The following is a 6,000-nucleotide window of genomic DNA, read 5'->3' as shown; positions in this document are numbered from 1 at the left end:
GAAAGGAACCTCAGCGTCGAGCCACTTGCAAAAGCCAAGAAATCATCAGTTTTGCCCAAAAAAAAAAGAAAAACTGAAAACTTTAAAACTCGATCTACGTGAATCAAAGTCATTTCTAATGAAAAGGAGGTCAGATCTGTGCTCAGAGGGTCGAAAAGAGTTCGTGGGAGAATTTTAGGGTTTTTCGACCACCAAAGACGACGGTCGGTGACCGACGAATGGCGACGATACCGATGGCTGGCCGACGTGCGACTGAAAAAGAAAGAAAAAAAAAAAAGCAAAGCTGTTTTTTTTTTTTTTTAAGACCTAAAAAAAATGACGAAAAAAATTTTTACTTTTATATAAACTGTCAATAGCCAAAACGACGTCGTTTTCAATAAAAGCCCAAAACGACGTCGTTTTAACCAAAGAAAGATCTGCGCATTTACCCGAACCTGACCCTAGATCCGCGTAACCCAACCCGATGACCCGTTCCAGCCAGCCTTGAATCGGTTCATACGAACCGTCAGTGGACCGGCTGAACCGGTCAGATCACCCGAACCGTTGATCCAATCGCATAACCGATCAGACCACCCGGACCAGCATTGATCGGACCGTTGACCGGTCCGGTTCAGGTAAAAAAAATTTTTTTTTTTAATTTTCTAATTTTTTTATATTATTATTTTTGTTATTTTTTTATATTTATGCATGATAAATTTATAAATTTGTTAGAATAAATGTTTAATTATTTTAATAATAATAAAATTAAAAATAACTAATAATTAAAAATATATTAAAATGCTTTTAAAAAATAATAATAATAATAATTTTTCTTGCCTAGATGTTGGAGGGAATAAAAATATTTTTTTAAAAACAATAATTTCGCCTAGATGTTGAGGAATTATTGTTAATAATTTTTTATAAAAAAAATATATAAGAAATTTTTAAATTAATTTTTAAAAATCATTAAAATCAAACTTGCTTCGAAAATTCGCCTAGATGTTGGAGATTTTTAGAGATGTTCGTATTGTCTTAAAAACGAAAACTTAAGCACTATTTCTTAATTTTCAAAATCCTAGGTTTCTAAAATCTCTAAAAATCCAAAATCCATTAAATCCAAAACCCCCCGAAATCCAAAACCCCCCGAAATCCAAAATCCTTGAAATCCAAAGTCCTAAAACAAAAAATCCTAAGGACACGTGTAAAAATTCTATTTGAAGCAATTTGTTCTCGAATGTCGCCTAGATGATGGGGTATTTAGGAAATTTTACTTCATGAAGTCTTTTCACACGATTTTTTAATTCGTATTAATAATAAGATTAATAAATAAAAGGTATAATAAAATTGGGATCTTAAATATAAACAGTTGCACCTAAGCTCTGCCTAGATGTTGAAGAATCCGGGTGATCTCATTATACTTAAGAATCTAACTCTTAAATTGCATTTCATGTTACATAACATTTATCGACATACATACGTTAGCATGTTATTATTAGCATTTATTTGTACTATTTTGTAGTTAATTTTTATTTGTACTACTTTTTTAAAAAAAATAAATAAAATGTGATATTACAAAGTAAAATAAAAATAACAATCCAAAAAATAATTCTTGGTACTCTACCTAGATGTTGGAGAGTTACCAACAGTTTTCTATAAAGAACATTATTTCATTTTAAGGATTGTTGTGTTAAATCTTAAGCGAAAAGAGTTATTTCAAATTCTGCCTAGATGTTGCAGAATTTCAAGATAATTCTTTAACTTAAAGATTTTCTCAATATTCCTAAATAAAAACTTTTAGCAAAAATATTTTTTTTTAATGAAGGGAATTAGTGTTAAATTTCAAATTAAAATCATTTTTATCCAACATCGAAAATAGCGCATAGTTGAACGGTATCAATTTATGCGCGTTATGGGGGTGCTAATCCTTCCCCACGCGTAACCGACTCCCGGACCCAATCTGGTTTTTCGTAGATCGAAATCTATCTTTTTGATAAACTTTAAACCCGTTTTTATAGTTTTATTAAAAAGATAAAATTTTGGGTGGCCAATCACACCCTAACAAAGATTGGTGGGGACTCCTTCTTATTTATTTTTCTCGATTTTAAAACATATCATTTTTATGTCTGACGGTCTCAAAACTGTTACGACAGTACCAAGCAAATATTGTACTAATCGTCTCTATCCCCATACCCAATAAAAATTTAAAATTATATATATATATCCCTATCTCCATACCCATAATATAATATCCATTCCCATCCTCATTTGGATAAAAAGTCGGATTCCTCATTGGATACGGGTAATATTTACATCCCTATGTATGATAATACCATATTTGTAGTTTTTTTTTTTAATTTTAATTTTTATCTTGCATATTTATATAATTTTTTTATAAATGTATATTTTTTAAATACAAATATATTGGTTCTAGTTAATGTAAAATAAAACTTATATTATCAAATAAAAAATTAATTTATTAAATACATATAAATATATATAAACTACAGATATTAGACAAATACTATATAACTTATTATGTACCCTTATAAAAAAAAAAATTTTTCAAATCATGCACACTCCCTTTCTCATATTCAAAATTAATATTCATCTCCATTTCTATTAAGGTAAAAAAATCAAATTTTTCATCAGGTTTAACCTAAATCTATTAGTAAAGGTAAGATATTCATGAATATTCCAAATTTTTATAAAACAAAAAAATTAAAAAAAAATCGTAAGACACTCAAAATTTTCCTTTGAACACCTTTTCTTTTAATAAAATTAATAAATACATCATTAGTTATATTTATATATATATATACAAATTGTATTATTTTCTAGAAATGGTGGGAGATAATTGTAACATGAAAGTTGAACTACTCAAATCAACAAAAATCACTATATTTTGTCACATTTTCACAATGGACCAAATAAGTGGTTCAAATTTATGCTTTGATCTTCTTAATTTTTTGTGTTTCAGTTTAGATTATACAAACCTTAAAATCATTGTCAACCAGGCTTTGCTGACAAGTAATATCTAATGGCATTTGTCACGTTTCTTGTTTTAATAATTTACAACAAAAATTAATAAAAGAAAAAAAATTCCTTCAATAAAAATAGAGTTCAATTCATATAAATATATCAATAGATATGATATGAATTAGTTAAAGTATTTTTTATTTTAATTCTTATTTTAAATTTTTTATATTATATTTATTTTCATATTTATATCGATTATTTCAAATTTATCATTATTTTATTTTTCGTAAATATTAATGATACCAAATTAATTTTTATTTGCAAATCAAATTAAGAACAATAAGCAGAAGTTTTAGAGTTAAAATTCATGAGGGAAGAAAGGAAAACAAATGTGAAGCCAAACAAAAACTAAGATGGAAAAATTATGGACCTCATGGGAGACAATCTCATCAGCGAGTCTGCAAATTATTGAAGCAGCTGTAATCATTTTGGGATAACTAACTATCCAATCAAAAACATCCTTGGTAAGATTATCTCCCATTCCAACAAAAGATGTGGTTGACAGAAGTGAGTAGCCTGAAGTGACTATTCCAACTGCCATGTACTTTTCCATTGCGGAAGATATTTGTGGTGAAACCATTTATGATAATAAAATTAATGGAGGAGACATGCCAAGGAGGAAACAAACAAATATATGTATTCCACACATTTTCCTTCAAAATGAAATGAATGAAAGTCACCTATCCTTGAAAATAAATATGATCGTTTATAATTTATATCATCTTTATTTTATGTAAAATATGAAATTATTATATTATAATTTATATTAATATATCAAATATAAAATATATTACAATATTTTTATTAAAATTTTAAACCGTATCATTTATATATTTTTTTTATTATTTTTATATTATATCTAAAATTACTAGACTTACTTAAAAGCAAACTTTTTTTCTTAAGAAATTGACGATATATTATTTTCTAGAAGTGGTGGGAGATAATTGTGCCATGAAAGTTTAACGGCTCAAATCAACAAAAAGCATTATATTTTGTCACATTTTCACAATGGATCAAATTTATGCTTTGATCTTCTTAATTTTTTGTGTCTCAATTTAGATCATACAAGCCTCAAAATCATTGTCGACCAAGTAATATCTAATGAAATTTATCACATTTCTTGTTTTGATAATTTACAACAAAAATTAGAAAAAGGAGGTAAATTCCTTAAAAAAAAAAAATTCTGGAGTTAAAAGTATAGTGAATCCATTTAAAGATGACAATAGATAATATATAGAACAAATAGAATATGTTTATTTTTATCTTCAAACTTTTATATTACACTTATTTTTTTATATTCATATTAATACTTATTTTAAATTCATTATCATCTCAATTTTCTTATATATTTAATAGGTATGATTAGGGATGTCAATAAATAGAGTATTGGTAAGGTAAAGCATTTTCCATCTCTATCTCCATATTTTTATATTATATCCATTTGATTTCCATACGCATACTCAATAGATATTTTAAATTTATCTATATCCCTATCTCGCTACTATTTAACGGGTATGGGTAATCCTCGTACCTTTAACTTAAAAAAAATAAAAACTCAAATTTATTTTTTAAATTTTTATCTTATATATTTAGGTAATATTTTTTATATAAATATATATTAATATTTTTTTAATAAAAATATATATTAATTATAATTAATCTAAAATAATAATTTATATTATTTAATAAGAAATTTATTTACTAAATATATATAAGGTACAAGTACGGGTATGAGGTAAGTATTATATTACCGTCTCTATCCCCATACTCAATAAAAATTTAAAATCATATCTATCCATATCCTCATACTCACAATATGATACATATTTTCATCCTCGTTTGGATAAAAGGTCTAATTTTTCATTTAATACAGATAATATTGATATCCCTATATATGATAATACCATATTCTTAGCTTTTTAAAAAATATTAAAAAAATTAATTTTTATCTTACATATTTATGTAACTTTTTATAAATATATATATTTTAAATACAAACATATTGTTTCTAATTAATGTAAAATAAATTTTATATTATTAAATAAAAAATTAATTTATTAAAAATATATAAATATATATAAACTACAAATATTAGATGAATGCTATATCACTTATTATGTATCATTACAAAAAAAAGAAAAAATTCAAATCATACACACTACCGTTTTCATATTCAAAATTTAATATTCATCCCCATTTCTATTAAGATAAAAAAAAAATTCAAAATTTTCATCAAGTTTAAGTAGGAGTGGTGACCCTAAATCTATTAACAAAGGTAAGATATTCACAAATATTTCAAATTTAAAAAAAAAAATTCATAAGACAATCAAAATTTTCCTTTGAACACCTTTTCTTTTAATAAAATTAATAAATTCATCATTAGTTATATATATATATATATATATATATATGTTGTATTATTTTCTAGAAATGGTGGGAGATAATTGTAACATGAAAGTTGAACCACTCAAATCAACATACATTGCCACATTTTCACAATGGATCAAATGAGAGATTCAAATTTATGCTTTGATCTTAACTTTTTCCGTCTCAATTTAGATCGTACAAGTCTAGAAATCATTGTCAAACAGGTTTTGCTAACGACTAATATCTAATGGCATTTGTCACGTTTCTTGTTTTAATAATTTACAACAAAAATTATAAAAAGAAAGTAAATTCTTCATTAAAAACTCTGCAATTAAAAGTTGTGTGAATCCATTTAATATGAAACGAGTAAAGTATTTTTTATTTTCATTCTCATCCTTTTATTTTTTATATTATATATATATATATTTACATTTATATTTTATTTTAAATTTATTATCATCTTTATTCTCATAAATATTTAATAGATATGATAATTTTGTATCTTTAGATTTTTTAAAAAATAAAAAATATTTTTTTTATTTTTATTTTACACACTTATGTAACTTTTTTATAAATATATATTTTTTAAATACTAATATATTGATTCCAATTAATCTA

The sequence above is a fragment of the Durio zibethinus genome, chromosome 15, assembly GCF_047325235.1.
Source record: "Durio zibethinus cultivar Kanyao isolate XHJ-2024 chromosome 15, ASM4732523v1, whole genome shotgun sequence".
Classification (NCBI taxonomy): Eukaryota; Viridiplantae; Streptophyta; class Magnoliopsida; order Malvales; family Malvaceae; genus Durio; species Durio zibethinus.
The sequence above is the reverse complement of the archived record's forward strand: the minus strand, read 5'-3'. Positions refer to the sequence as shown.